At 33.1% G+C, this 17,068-nt stretch overlaps 1 protein-coding gene across 3 annotated transcripts in view; it reads left to right on the top strand.

Annotated features, from left to right (window-relative positions):
• Positions 1-17,068, top strand: part of LOC113200259 (follistatin-related protein 5) — a 737,045-nt gene that overhangs the window by 351,655 nt on the left and 368,322 nt on the right. The window lies entirely within an intron of this gene.

Below are 17,068 nucleotides of genomic sequence, written 5' to 3'. Positions count from 1 at the left end.
TTAAAACCAGTTTGGACTGGGGTTATAGCTCAGTAGGAGAGTGCTTGACTTGCATGTACTAAGGCCATGGGTTCAATCCTCAGACCCTCACACACAGAAAAAACAAAAACCTAAAATAATACTGTCCATTTTATGAAATTTCACTTCTTGAAAAATTTGTCATACAGATGATGCATATTAAAAATTATTAAAGAGAAGAATTTAAAAACAGAAGTTCTTTTTACTTATTTTTTCTACCAGGGATTGAACCCAGGGGTACTTAGCCACTGAGCCATATCCTCAGCCTTTTTTTTTTTTTTTTTTAATTTAATGACAGGGTCTAGCCAATTTGCTGAGGCTGGCTTTGAACTCACAAGCCTCCTGCCTTAACCTCTTGAGTCACTGGGATTAGAAGCGGGTGCCAGTGTGCCATGTTTAAAAGGTCATTCTTTTGAACCATCTCAGCAAAACACAGTTTATACATATCAGTGATATCTGAAGGCTTGTTTGAAGGAAACAAACCACAATTTTATAATCCAAATTAGCTGTGTTGAGCAGTGGAAGTGTGATATATAGTAAACAAGATTTCTCCAAAAATGTAGATAGGTCCTAGGGAGTAATAGAGAGGAGAAACCAGTTTGGGAGATAGAAAAATGACAATAGAACCAATGGATTTTGCTAACTATTTGCTGATTCCTATATCATATTTTGAAGTGTATTTTGCACATGGTATTAACTGTGGACATGGGTTTCAGGGATAAAGTTAGAGAGGCAATTTCCATAACATTATGCCATCTTTTATGGTTAATTATATTAATTAATTAATTATATATAAAAATGGTATATTTTTAAAACCTGATATTGTAGAATATAAAACTTATTAAACAAGTGTTTCTAAGCTTTGGTATACTATAATAATTTAAAAACTTCATATCAATGTTACCTTGTGAGCAAATTGATTTTCTTGTCATCCACCAGTCAAAACTAAATCATTTTTCTCATTTTCTTAATGTATTCTGCATTTACTGAATACTTATTAAGTCTCAGGTATCAAGTTTCAAGGAATTGAGTACTGTAAGTAAGGTAAAATTAGAAGACATTTTAATTTATACATCGTGTTCACATACTTCATGATTTATTTCTCAAGAATGAATCTATTCTAAAACATGTTTTATAGCAATAAGAAGTTATTATTTAATTAAATTAAAATTAGCTTGGGTATGTTTTCTTAGCTACTTTGAATTTAGACTTATTTTGTGTTTGAAAAGAGTTCAGTTCATGTGAAAGGTATGATGTGGAAGCAAAATGCTTTCTGAATCACATTTATGTGATACATAGACAAGAAATCCATGAAAGCAATATGCTAGGAAGATTATGTTTACTGAATTCCTTTTGCATACATCATATTTTACTGCAAAAGGATATCTTGGTTACTTTAAAGTATTGATAATTACTAATATGGCTGATATCAGTAGGCATGCGCAGTCTTTTGTGTGTATATGTGCTTTCAACTAATTTGGGAAAATATCAAGTAGCATGATTGATAGAGTATGGTAAGAGTGTGTTCAGTTTGATAAAAAAAAATACCACACTTTCTTCTGAAATAGCCATATCATTTTGCTTTGTATCAGTAGTGGATGAGAGTTTCTCTTGCTCCATATTATTGCCTGGTTTGGTCAGAGTTGTGAATTTTGATGATTGTAATAGATGTTTAATGGTATCTCATAGTAGTTTTAACTTGAATTTCTCTGATGACATATGGTATGTAGTATATATTTATATGGTTATTTGCAACATATATGTCTTTGGGGAGGTATGTAGGTTTGGGGTCATACATATTAACTAATTTTTTCCCCCAATTGTTGACCTTTTTAAGAGTTCTTTAAATGCAGTGTTCTATCAGATTTTTTTTCATATTGTCTCAGAATCTATGACTTGTCTTCTCATTCTCTTGTTATTAAGTTTTGCAAAGCAGAACTTTTTAATGTTAACAAAGTTCATAAATTGTGATTTTGATATTGTATATTAAAAAGTCTTCACCATACCTAATGTCATGTAGGATTTCTCATATGTTGTATTCTAGAGTTTTCATAATTTTGCTTTTCACATTTAGATATATGAATGTTTTAGTCAGTTTTTTTTCACTGTTGTGAATAAAGAAACTGACCATAACAATTGTAGAGGAGGAAAGGTTTATTTGAATGTTCAAGGTTTCAGAGGTCTTAGTCTATAGAATGCTGCTCCATTCCTTGGGCTTCGAGATAAGGCAGGATATCATGGCAGAAAATGTGGCAGAGGGAAGCAACTCACACAGTAATCAGAAAAAAGAGTGAGTCTCCACTTGCCAAATACAAATATTTACACCAAAACCATGCCTTAATTCCCACCTCCTCCTGCCATTCCCTACCACTTCAGTTACCACTCAGTTAATGCCTATCATGGGATTAATTCACTGATTGGGTTAGGAATCTCAGAATCCAATCATTTCTCCTCTGAACCTTCTTGTGTTGTCCACAAGTGAGTTTTGGGCGACACCTCACATGGAAACCATAACAATGATCCATTCTGAGTCACTTTTCTGAAGAATCCAAAGCCTATGTCTATTTTCTTTTCCTTCTTTCTTTCATTTTTTCATTCTTTTGTTCTTTTTTTTAGAGAGAGAGAGAGAGAGAGAGAATATTTTTTAATATTTATTTTTTAGTTTTCGGCGGACACAACATCTTTGTTTGTATGTGGTGCTGAGGATGGAACCCGGGCCGCACACATGCCAGGCGAGCGCACTACTGCTTGAGCCACATCCCCAGCCCTCTTTTGTTCTTTTTTAAAATCATGTAGATGTCCAGTTTTCCAGCATCATTTGTTGAACAGATTAATTTGTCCCATGGTATGGCTATTGTCTATGTGTCTTTTCAAAGATCAGTCAAATATATTTAGGAGAGTTTATTTCTAGGCTTTCTATTCTGTTTATTGATCTATTAACCTATTTTTTCACCAGTACTACATTGTCTTCATTACTATAGCTGTATAATATGTCTTGAAGTTGGGTTTAATCCAACTTTGTTCTCCTCCTTCAATATCTTATTGTCTCTTCTGGGTTTTTTGCTTCTTCATTTGAACTGTAGAGTTAGTTTTTTGATATCCACAAAATTACTGGCTAGAATTTTAAATGGGATTACATTTACTCTATAGATCAAGTTGAGAAGAACTGACATCTCAACAACATTGAATTCCTTCCTACAAAAATTAAATAGTTCTCTTTCATTGATTCTTCTTTGATTTCATACATTAGCTTTCTTTGGCTTTCTTCATACATATATTTCATGCACATTTTAATAGATTTGTAGCTAGGTATTTCATTTTAAAAGAAGTGATAATTTAAATTGGATTTTTTTTCAATCTCAATTTTACTTATTAAAATCTCTGGTATCTATGAAAGCAATAAACTTTTGTTTATTATAAATTTACTATAATTACTTATTAGTTATGGAATTTTTGTTAATTCTTTAAGATTTTCTACATATAACATCCTGATATTTGAACAAAGAAAATTTTACTTTTTTCTTCCCAATCTGTGTACCTTTAATTTTCTTATTTTATCTTAATGCATTAACTAGAAATTCAATACAGTGTTGACAAGAACTGGTGAGAAGGAACATCTTTGCCATATACCTGATTTCATACCAAAAGCTTTGAGTTTTTTATTATATTATTTATGATGTTACCTGTAGATTATTTTATAGTCATAGCTATTCTCCATCAAGGTAGGACAGTTCTCTTGTATTTGTAGTTTATTTAGAATTTCTATCACAAATCAATGCTGAATGTTTTCAAATGCTTTTGATATATCCACTTATATGAAATTTTTCTTCCTGAGACTGTTGATATGATGAATTACATTGTTTGACTCTTAAATGCTCATCCAGCTTTATAATCTGGATGAAATACCAATTTCTTAAAGTGTATAATTATTTTTATATATTTTTTGATTGATTTTTTAATAACTTGTTGAAGATTCTTCCATGTATTTTCACATAAAAATATTTATCTGTAACTGTCTTTTTGGACTTTGGTTTGGTGCTAGGGAAATAATGGAGGACCCATAAAGTAAAGTAGGAAGGGGATCCAAGATGGCAGGCCAGAGGGAGGCAGCATTCTGTGTCACTCCGTAACCTGGGTTCAACTAGTGGAAATAGAAATCACAGCCACCATTCTGCACAGGGCTTTGGGCCTCAGTGTTAGAAAAGGACTCCCAACTCAATACTCATCCCCACAGATCTCCCCAGTACCTCAGCAGGACCACCAGCATAAGAAATGGCACAGAATCCCCAGATGCACCCCCCCCAGTGAAGGACACTCAGTTGCTAAACACATACAGTAACTCAAGCCTCCACTCCCTGTGGACCCCCATCTACTAACATAGGCTCCCTCAGTTGCCTCCATTTTGGGCCTCAGCAGCTACTGCCATAGTCTCCTACTTGAGGTATCCTGGATGCACCTGGGGACATCACAGGCTCTGAAGAAAGCTGACAGCCACAACACTGAATGCCACAGAGCTAATATCTGAATGTATCACACAAAGCCATCACCTGGCTCTCCAGCCTAACCCGACACTCCATTGCTGAAAGCACGTGCCTCCATCTTGGATTACCTCCATTACAACCTTTAGTCTGGGCAACTACCAGTTTGGAACCCAGATAGCCAGGTGAAGTATTGGAATTCTACAGGGGACTATAAACCTGTAGGGTAAAAACAGTAATGTCTTGGATCCACAGAGCTAGAAAGGAAGACATTTGAGCAACATAAAAAGACAAGTGAAGAAAGTGCCCCAAATGAATCAAGATACTACATTATTAGAATCCATAGCCAGCATAGAAGATGAAATGACAGAAAGAGAGTTCAGATTGTACATAATTAAAATGTTCTGTGAATTAAAGGATGATATAAGAGAGCAAAAAAAAAAAAAGGTAGCAAAAGATCATTTTGAAAAAGAGCTACATAAGCAAATACAGGAAGCAATAGATTATTTCAATAGGGATATAGAGATTCTAAATAAAAAACAAATCCTTGAAATGAAAGAAACAAGAAAGCAAATTAAAAGCCAATAGAAAGCATCACCAACAGATTAGACTACTTGAAAGACAGGACCTCAGACAATGAAGACAAAATATATAATCTTGAAAAGAATGTAGACCACACAGTGAAAATGATAAGAAACCAGGAGCAGAAATTCAAGAAATATGGGATAGCATAAAAAGACCAAATTTAAAAATAATTGGGATAGAGGAAGGTATAGAGTTACAAACCAAAGGAAGGAACAATCTATTCAGTAAAATAATACTAGAAAATTTTCTATACATGAACAATAAATTGGAAAACCAAAACCAAGGGGCTAACAGGACACCAAATGTACAAAATCACAACAAATCCATACCAAGGCACATTATAATGAAAATGCCTAACATACAGAATAAGGAGAAAATATTAAAAGCCATGAGAGAAAGAAATCAGATTACATATAGGGAGAAACAATTAGGTTATGTGCAGATGTTTCAACCCAGACCCTGAAAGCTAGTAGATCCTGGGACAACATATATCAATCTCTGAAAGAAAATGGATGCCAACCAAGAATCTTATACGCAGCAAAATTAAACTTAAGATTTGATGATGAAATAAAAACAAAAGTTAAAGGAATTTGTAGCTAGAAAACCTGCACTGCAAAACATCCTTGGCAAAATATTCTATGAAAAGGAAATGAAAAACAACAATGAAAATCAACAGAGGGAGGTATTACACTAAAGGAAAATCTAATCAGAGGAGAAACCTTGTCATGTTAAATACCAAAGATAAACAAAAATGGCTGGGAATACAAATCATATAATAACCCTGAATGTTAATAATGTTAATGGCCTAAACTCACCAATCAAAAGACATAGTCTAGCAAAGTGGGTAAAAAAAAAAAAAAAAAAAAGATTCAACAATATGTTGCCTCCAGGAGACTCATCTCATAGGAAAAAACATTCAAGACTGAAGGTGAAAGGTTGGGAAAAATCATACCACTCACATGGACTGTGGAAGCAAGCAGGAGTTTTCATCCTCCTACCAAATAAAGTTAACTTTAAGCTAAAGTTAATCAAAAGGGACAAAGGAGGACATTTTATACTGATCAAGACAAGAATACAACAATAAGACATAACAATTATAAAAATATATGTCCCAAACAATGGGGTATCTATGTTCATAAAACAAACTCTTATCAAGTTCAAGAGTCAAATAGACCACAACACAATAATTCTGGGTGACTTTTACACACCTCTTTCACCACTGGATAGATCTTCCAAACAAAAGATTAGCAAAGAAACTATAGAACTCAATAATACAATCAATAACTTAGACTTAACTGACATATATAAAATATTTCATCCTTCAACAAGCATTCATAGTTTCTTCTCAGCATCACACAGATCTGTCTCTAAAATAGACCATATATTATGCAACTCTTAATAAATATAAGAAAGTAAAGATACTACCCTTCAGTCTATCAGATCATAATGGAATACAATTAGAAATTTTCTTGAAAACATGGCTAACATCCACAAGGCATTATGTACCTGTTAGCTATAACAATACTTACAAATCTAAGATTCAAAAGGATGCAATGGAATAATAATGGAGATTAAAGAGGACATATGCTTAGGCTAGTGGATGAATCATTGACCAACATATTTCCATCATGCTCAACCTTCATATGTATTTTTTAATGCTTACATTTGAATGATGGGTAAAAACAAATATTCAAAAACTGTTAGAAGCCAATAAAACTCATAAATCTAAATGCACAGTTTTGAACATGTAAAAAGTTTCATTACCAATTTTAGAAATGAAAAAACTAACTTGCAAAGGAAGATAAATAGTTTTGGTTATTACAAGAAATTAGAAAAATGAGAAATAACATGTTATTTACTCTGTTCATCTCATTGTAGGTGCTTTATCTCATATAGTTAGCATTTTTTTCTTGTCAATTAGACTAAGTTTTAGGAAACAGTAAAAGCATTGTTTTAAACAATGCAACACATATTTATCATGAAGAAGCTAAATATTTTAATCAAATATATTTTACAATTTAAATATTTTAGAAATGTATTGGCTCAATAGATTTCAATTGTTCCATTTGTACTTGATTTTTAGCTTTAAAATACTTATCTACTTGCAAAATGCAACATGGACGAGACATATGAGGGAGATAGAGGATGGGTTTTCACCATAAATTGCAAATTGAAATCCATGTTAGATTAAATATTTTCTGCAATTTTTCTTTCCTTTTTCTCTGTCTAGGCTGAAACTCACATTTTCTATCCCCTAGATGTAGTTTTCAAGTATATCTCTCACTCCAGTACTGGACTTTTCCTGGTACTAGAAATTCCTTACCTTGCAAAACCTGTTTGTATTTTTCCTCTTCCTTCTAAATTTGTACAGCCAAATACATCATATTTTACTCTTGTCAATATCTAATTTGCATGAAAACTAAAAACAAATTACCAAGTATATCACTACCAACATCTAAAACTAGAATCCATCACACTCTCCCATCAGGGACCACATGTATAGGCAGTCTTACCACCAGTAGAAACCCTGCCTGTCTCATCTCTGTAAACTGGATCTCTCTCTTCCTTCTTCTAATTTGTCTCCTTCAACACTAAAATTATAGAACTCTCTTTAAATATTTTATAAAAAAATAAAATTTTAATTTCAATAAGGCTTGCTTCTGGGATAATTGTCCTTGCCACACTATGCTCCAAATTGACTTAACTTTTGAAAGTATGTCTCAGCGAATAATATCCCGGTACAAAGGTCACAACAAACATGTAAAGGTTTTTGTTTGTTTGTTTGTTTGTTTTTTTAATTCCTGGCCACAAACTTAACTGAGGTATCCTATTATTCCCCCTTAAGTATTGGATATATGTCTTTTATGGTCAGGATCTTTGCCACATACCACAGACATTTTAGATTATAAAAACATGTATTATTCCTAAAACAGACCTAGATGTGTGATGCTTGAAATGGAGATTTCAGGATGAAATGACCTAAGATGTATAGACACTTCCTCCTGGGAGGCTAGCATGCAGAAAATGGTCATTGGAAGGAAGAAAGATTCATGACAAGAAAGAGTCATGAATGCGCCAGAGTTCTTCTGAGTGGCTTTTTCAAATGGATAGTGAAGTCACTAAGGACATTGAAAGAGTAGGGTTGCATAGAAACATTCTGAACCAAGAGCTGAAGCCACTAGTGAATTGTGGAGAAGGAATAGTAAAGAATTATGTAGCTGAATGGCTGAGATTCAAAAGGATGAGCTTGCTTGCTCTATCTTATCTATCTATAGATCATTTATCTATATTTCCATTTATCTGTCTGGAAAAGATTAGTTTGTAAGAGGAAATAATCCCAAAATCTTCAGAGGGAACTGTTCAATTATCTACCATCTTCTTTATTAAGGTCAAAAGGATGTGGAAGAAAAATCAGACTCCAATTAAATAATTGAAATTACTGGGGAAAAGGCTTTATTAAATAATTGCCAAGTTTTGTTAAAGCCAATAGGTGATGAACATATTTTTGTAAGAAACTAAAAGAAAAATATTTTTTTAATCAGAGAGTGGGATTTCCAGAGTGAAAATTATGGGTTTCATTTGGGAGTAGTCGTGACTGGGTCAAATGGGGATTAGGTCGAATTGGGAAATAATGCAAAGCAATACAGGGAGACTTGGACTTCGTAAAGCCACAGAGGTAAACCAAAGAAAGAAGAAAAAGAAGATTTGTATAAATTTGTTGCTTCCAGCATAACCTTTACTCAGTTTTTCCAAACCAGGCTGATGAGGGGATTGAAAAAGAGACACACACAGAAAGAGGGACTTGGTTCAGCCGACCTCTTATAGTGGAGGACTGAAAATAAGCAGGCTCTACTGGTCATTTTATAGGGTTTTTACATCAAAGGAATTCATTGTGAGAAAGTTTGTTGTGAGAAAAACAGTCTCAGCAAAAGTGAGGGGCTAAACATAAACAACTGAATGAGACTCTGTCTCTGAATAAAATAAAAAATAGTTAGTAGTGTAGCTTAGTGGTCTAGTACCTCTGAGTTAAATCCCCAGTACCTTCTCCTCCACCAGCCACAAAAAAAAAAAAAAATAACCAAAAAAACTGAGGTCAAAAGTTTGAATAGCCCAATTACAGTCATCAGGTTGCTCCCACAATTCTTCCTGGCCTGGGCAGGTGGTGCCTGAACCTTAAGTGATGAACTGATAAACTCCATGGAAATCATGGAATTTACCTTTAAACAGGGTGTCACCAGACAACCAGGCAGACTTCTAGGGTGCCTTTGCACCTAAAAACTAACAAAGGAGGTGTCTCTGGGTAGTTCAAAGCAATGATTTATTCACCACTCCTCACACAAATTGCCTCCTGAAAGAGAATGGACAATTATTTCTCAGTTCATACAGTAGTTCTCCCTTATCTGCAGGTAATATGTCCTAAGACTCCCAAAAGATGCCTGAAGCAACAGATAATGCTGAACACTGCAGATATTACCTTTGTCTACATATGCAAATTTATGATAAATTTCAGTATCTGTTAGTTATAGTAAGAATTTAATGGGAATGAAATTGAAGGTTTGAGATGAAACTCAATTCCCAGCTTCTGCTGGCAGGTAAGACTGGAGTTTCTCTGCTTTGGCTGGTGGATAGGGTTTGCATAAGTTTGCAAACCTCTGCAGGGGAAAAGTATTGCAATTCTTATTGGAGGGCTATGCCCTTCAGTTTTAAATCAAACCCCAGAAACTCACCATCAATTTCTTGTTTTTTTAATGGGTTCTTGTCTTGTAAATTTAAAGAATGAAATCCATAGAAGGCATATGGAATGCAAGAGAGGACCCCAGAGTAGGTTTTCTCATTCCGAGTGTGTATATGTAACACTTAGGCCCTGCTATTGGTCCAAATTTATGCTAAAACAGGGTGTTTAATAATGCTATTGGTTAGACCTGAATCCCACTCAGGTTTGCCTTACTTCCATTTTCCCCCTGCTTCTGGAAGTTGAAATCATTGAAATGTGCATGCTCAGTGGGGTGTTTGGTGCTGCTGTGCTGCTTGGAGTGCACTTCTGCAGTGAACATCCACACTGTGCATAGGCCCAGTTGCCACAGGGTGACAGGTTGTCTTACCCAGCTCACCTTGATGCTATCCTGCTAAGCCTCTGGCCCAGGTTGCCCTGTCAGGCTTTGCACTACAGCTAGGTGTGGTGCTTGCTGCCTGTGCTTCAGCCAAGCCAGCTACCACTCTGCTGCTTCTCTGCTGGGAGCTTCTCTGCAGTTGGCTGGCTGAACCATTTTTTGGCTGAGGAGCCAGCTCAGTAATAACTAATAATACAATAGAACCATTTTTACAGTGTGAAGTAACTAAAATTTCCAGCATCATTATTTTTGTAGTTTAGGTCATTATTGTTACTTGAACACAAACACTGCAGTATCACAACAGCCCATATGATAACAAAGTAACTAATGGGAAGGTGATTCTACAACTTGAATATGCAGGGTAAAGGGATGATGCATGCCCCTGGTTCAGTGACCCTTATGGTGAGAAGTTTCATTATTCTACTCAGATAACAAACTCTTTAATTTTAGAGTTTTCAATTTAATATTTTTAGACCACAGTGAGTAATGAAGTTATGAAAAACAAAACCACAGAGCAGTGAGGATTATGGTATATTTAGTTCTACAAGTAAGAAAATCAGATATTCTGTAGACTTTACTGGGTAGAATGGCAATCTTGACTTTGTTAACAGTGTATGTACAGAATTTAAAGTAAAATGATGCCAACAACTTGGAAAATCTGTTTCTCTGGCTTTTCCACGTTTGAAAATATGAAATAATGGTAGTAAGCAAAGTCATTCCCTTGTGATTCTAAGTTTAAATAAGCAGCTGCATCAAGTATATTCATTTAAGTTTTTCTCAAGATTCTGTCATTTTAATAAGCTGATTCACATTAGAAATGCATATTAGAATGAAATGTTTTCCTAATGTGCATACATGCCACCTCTTTATTAAAATAATACAAAAGAACTGCTTGTTCACAGGATTTAGATTATGTTATACATATTTGACTTAAAATGCCATTTGCTCAATGACTACTATATGTAAATACATTTACAAAATTAAATAAAAAGCAAGACTAAATAAGAGTTGAATTTTTCAAGCTAACAGGATGGGAATAACAATCATGTTTTTTCAACAGTTGAATGTATCAAGTATTTGCAATTTATTATAATTGTTACTTAGAAAAAGGACACAGTTAATCTTTATTTTCAATTGATAAAGACTATTATGGTTTTAAAATTTTTTTTGAAAATGTTATATCTAGTCAGCACATTTATTTGCTATAAAATTAGTAAGAATTGTTTTGTCTCACAGATAAAAATCTGTTTCAGTGGGCACAAACTAAATAAAAATGAACAGAGATACAAAAATTGTGGTATATGTATTAAGAATTGTAATGCAAAAAAAAAAGGATAGAATTACTTAGATTAGGTAGAGGGATGTGAAAGGAGGGGAAGGCAGGAGATGTGGGGATAAGAAAGATAGTAGAAAGAAACAGGCATTATTACTTTATGTATGTATGTGACTGTATGACCAATGTGATTTTACAATATGTATACTCAGAAAAATGAGAAATTATATTCCATCTATGTATTATATATCAAAGTATATAAGTGCATTCTACTGTCATGTATAACTAATTAAAACAAAAAAATTAAAAAACAAACAAAGAAATAAAAAAATGAATAAGCACTATCTATGGACACAGAAGTGAGTAAATGAAGATTTCCAGGGAATGCCATGGTAATTAATTCTATCTAACATAAAGGGGGGGGGGCACAAAAGAATTTGTCTAAACAATTCCTTAGAGAAAAAATAGACAATTTTTTTCTTTTATTTGTTTGTTTATTGGTTTTGTGTGCATTTAAAAGCCCATAATCCTATTAGGCAGCTGAAAACCAGGTGCTTGACTTAGACTAGCATTGTCCATGCCAATAGATTGATCACACACACACACACACACACACACACACGCACACACACATATATGTATATAAAATAGCATCACAGAATAAATTATTTACATATATAAATATAATACATTTATAACATATTATACATCATAAATATAATATATCTATAATATATGGATATGATATATAAAAACACATTACATTGGGCTGGGGTTGTGGCTCAGAGGTTCAGCGTTTGCCTAGTATGCATGAGGCACTGGTTTTGATCCTCAGCACCACATAAAGTGAACTAAAGATATTGTGCCCATCTATAACTAAAAAAAAATTTAAAAAACACATTAATATATATGTGCATATATATACATATATATGTGTGTGTGTGTATGTGTGTGTGTGTATGTGTGTATATATATATTATATATATATATATATATATCCAAATCAGAATGTGCATATCAGTCATACTCAAGTATTTATCATTTATTTATCATGAAAACATTAAGTATCTTTTCTTCCAGTTCTTTGGAAATATAGATTACATTGTCATACTCTGTGTGCAATGGCACATCAGATCTCATCTCTCTCTTCTTACTGTGACTTAGGATTTATTGACTAACCTTTACCCACCCATCCTTCTTCCCTACTCTTCTCTGCCTCTGGTAACTAATATTCTAAGTTCAATTTCAATGAAATCAACTTTTGTATATTCTACCTATGATTGAGATCATGCACTTTCTGGACCTGTCATATTTCACTTAATAAGTTATCTTCTAGTGTCAACCATGTCAGGACAAGTGACAGGGTTTTATACTTTTTATGGGTGAATAGGATTTCATTGTGTGCATGCACCACATTTTCTTAATTAATCAGCTGGGCATATAGGTTGATTACATTTCTTGACTGTTAAATAGTTCTGCAATGAACACAAGTGTGTAGGAATCTCTTTGACATACTAATGTCATTTCCTTTGAATATGTATCCAGTAGTGGGACTGCTACATCATATATAGAAGTATTTTTATTTTTTGAGGAAATTTCATACTGTTTTCTATAATGGCTCATTTACATTTTCTATAATGTACTCATTTACATTCCCACCCCTGGTATGTAAGGATTTCCTTTCTCCATATCTTTACCAGTACTTTTTGACTTCTGATAGTAGCCATTCTAAATGGATTGTGGAGATTTTTCATTGTCATTTTGATTGTATTCCTTCATGATTAATGCTGTTGAGCTTTTTTCATATACCTGTTGACCATTGGATGTCTTCTTTTGATTAATGTCTTTTATCAATTTTGCCCATTTATTAATTTGGTTGTTTGGATTTTTTGCCACAGAATTGTTTGGGTGCCTTACATAATCTGAATATTAATTCCTTGTCAAATATATGGTTTGAAAATATTTTCTCTTATTCTATTCACTGTATCTTTTTTGTGTGTGTTATTTTCTTTGCAGTATAGAAATTTTTTACTTTAGTAAAATCCAATTTGTCTTTTTTTGATTGTTTGTTCCTGTGTTTTGGGGATTTTAACAAAAAATTATTTACCATTTCAGTATCATGAAGTATTTCCCCACTGTTTTCAGGTTTTTCATCTATTTGGAGTTCATTTTTGGATATGTGAGAGATAAGTGACTATTTTTATCCACATATAGACATCTAATTTTCCCTGTACCATTTATTGAAGAGACTGTCTTTTCTTCTATGCATGTTCATAGGAAATTGTCAGAGATCACTTACTTGTGTGTATGTGGGTTTACTTTTAGGCTCTCTACCCTGTTCCTTTGGTGTATGTGTCTGCTTTTATGCCAATATCATGTTGTTTTGATTACTTGCATGTTCAGGTTAGATTTCTTACTTTTTATTGCTTTGTTTGCTATTGTTTTTGTGGTTTCATGTGAATTGTAGAATTTTTTTTTCTTTTTCAGTTTTGTAAAGATGTCATTGGTATCTGAATAGGGATTGCCTTGAACCTGTAGATTATTTTAAGTATTAATTTTAAAATATTGAGTATTCCAATCTATAAATATGGATGTTTTCCATTTTTAGCATCATATTCAATTTATTTTATCATTATTTTATACTTTTGATTGTAGAGATTTTATAGATTTTTGGTTTTAATATTTTTCTTCGGTATTTTTTATGTCTAGCTACTGCAAATGGTGATTGCTTTGTTGAATTCTGTTTCCGAAAATTTGCTCTTGGTGTACTGAAATGCAATTGGTTTTTGTATGCTAGTCTTATATCCTGAAACCTTGCAGAATTTATTCATTATTTCCAATTTTGGGGGGGTTGAAACTTCAGAATTTTCTTTATGTAAGTTCATGTATGCAAAGAGAGAAAGTTGGCTCCTTTCTTTCAAATTTGAATAACCTTGATTTCTTTCTCCTGTTGAATTGTTCTGGCTAGAACTTGTATTACTCTGTTGAATAAAAGTAGTGAAAGTGGGCACTTTTGTCACATTCCTTACTTAGAGAATATATTTTCAGATTTTTCCTGTTCAGTGGGAAGTTAGCAATGGGCTTGTTTTAAATGGCCTTTTTTACCTTGAGGTAATTTCCGAGTATACCTCATTTTTTTTAGAGTTTTTATTATAAAGTGATGTTGAATTGTATCCATTTTTTATTGCATCTTTGAGATGGCCTTATGGTGGTTGTCCTTTATTTTTGTGGTATATCATGTTTAAGGATATGTCTATGTTGGACCATCTTTAAATTCCTGGGATGATTCTCATTTGATCAAGGTAAATAATTTTCTTGATGTGTAATTAGATTAATGTTTTTTAGTATTTTGTTGAGGGTTTTTGCCAAAGGTACTTATAAGAAATATTGTCCTATAGCTTTCTTGCTTTTTTAAAAAAAATCTCTTTGTGGTATCACAATAACACTTGCCTCATAGAATGAGTTTGTAGAATTCCCTTTTCTTTAGTTTTTTGGAATAATTTGAGAAGTGTTCATGTTAGTTCCTTAAATGTTTAGTAGAATTCAGAAATAGATTTTTTTTGATGGAAGACTTTTTATTACTGATAAATCTTATTGTTATACATCTGCTCACCTTTTTTATTTCCTCATGATTCTGTTGTGATAAGGTATATGTGTCCAGGAGTTTGTCCATTTCTTCCAGGTTATAAACCTTGTTGGGTTATAGTTGTTCCTAAAAGGCTTTGATTATCCTTTGAATTTTGGAGGAGTTAGGTTCAATGTGTCATTATTCATCTGGGATCTTATTTATTAGTGTTTTCTCCCTTTATTCTTCTTAGTTAATTTAATGGTTTCTCAGTTTTATTTAACTTTTTGAAAAATCAGCTCTTCATTTCATTGATCTTTTGTGTTGTGTTTTATTTTTGTTCTGATTATATTATTTCATTCCTTCTACTAATTTAGGGTTGGGTTTGTTCTTGGTTTTCTATCTTCATGAGGTTTAATAATGGGTTATTTACATGAGGACTTTCTGCTTTTTGGATGTGGGTACTGATCCCTACAAAAGGTACTATCCCTTTTGCTTCATCGCAGAGATTTGGATATGGTGTGTTTCCACTCTCATTTGTCTCAAGAATTTTTAAAATAATCTATTGGTTGTTCATCAGTATATTGTGTATTTCCATGTAATTGTTTACTTTCTGAGTTTTCTTTTTCTTTTATTATTTTTAGGTTTTTGTTGTTGTTTGTGTTATTGGGCATTGAACCCAGGCACGTACACATGTAAAACAAATGCTCTGTCTTTGAAATCCATCTCAGAACTTTTTAAAATTTTGTTTTAGAGGCAGGGCCATGAGGCAGGGTCTTCCTAAGCTTTCCAGGCTGGTGTTGAACTTGCATTCCTCCTGCCTCAGCCTCCCAGGTAGCTGGGATTACAGGCCTGTGCCACCATGCTTGACTTATATCTGCTTTTATTGCATTGTGGTACACTTCATATAATTTCCATTTTTTTAAAAATCTATTGGTCCTTGTTTTCTGACCTACCATATGATCTATCCTGGAGAATGGCCCATGTTCTGTTATGAATGTGTATTTATTCTGCAGCTGTTGGATAGAATAGATATCTTTTTGGTCTAGGATCTCTTTTTACTATGTGGTTTCCTACTTGACTTTTAGTCTGGATGATCTGCCCAATCTTGAAGTTCTCAACTGTGATTATATTGGTGCTCTCTCTCTCTCCCTTTAGGTCTAGTAAACTTTTACTACTGCTATTTTTTTATTTTATATAATTTTTTTGCAGTTATTTTTTCTTCCCCATTAACAGTCTTCCTTTGTTATTAAATGGTTTTTCTTTAGAAGTATATTTTAATTCCTTGCTTGATAATTTGGATGTGTCTATTATATATTTTTGTTTTGTGATTACCATGAGGCCTGAAATAGCTATCTTTTGATTATAACAAGCTATTTTAAAATTAACATTGATGTGAAAGACAAGAAAATAAATAAAAAGGAAAGAATATGAACAAAAACCTTTACACTTGCCCTCTATTTCTGCCCACTATTTGAATTTTGATATTGCAATTTACATCTTTTTGTATTGCCTATTACATACAACTAGGCAATAAATAACATGTTAATATAGCAATTATACTTCTAATTATTTGGGATTTTAGTCTTCATAGAAAAAATATAAAATATATTTGCACCACATTTACAATATTAGAGCATTGTGAATTTGTATAGTTACTAGTACCGCTATGAGTTTTATGCCTTCTTGTGTTTTCTTCTTAGTCATTATTATCTTGTTTTTCAGTTTTTAGAATTTTCAGTAGCATATGGGGACATCACCCATAGCTGCCAGTTTATCTCAGTGTGACTATCTCATAGCACTCTCTCTTTGCTTCTAAGGTAGTGGTATGAAGACTGCAGTCAGGCAATTTGAAATACTCTTTTGTGTTACTTGTATATTTTCTATTGCTGCTTTCAGAATTCTCTTTGCCTTTGACCTTTAAGAGCACAAATATAATATGTCTTAGAGTAGACATAAAGGTTGAGTTAAAATCTGATGTCCTTTGCCTTACTTTACCTGGATATTTGCATCCTTCTGTAGGGAAGTTTACACTAAT

Source organism: Urocitellus parryii, chromosome 10 (genome assembly GCF_045843805.1).
Source record: "Urocitellus parryii isolate mUroPar1 chromosome 10, mUroPar1.hap1, whole genome shotgun sequence".
Taxonomy (NCBI): Eukaryota; Metazoa; Chordata; class Mammalia; order Rodentia; family Sciuridae; genus Urocitellus; species Urocitellus parryii.
This window is presented reverse-complemented; position numbering and strand designations above follow the sequence as displayed.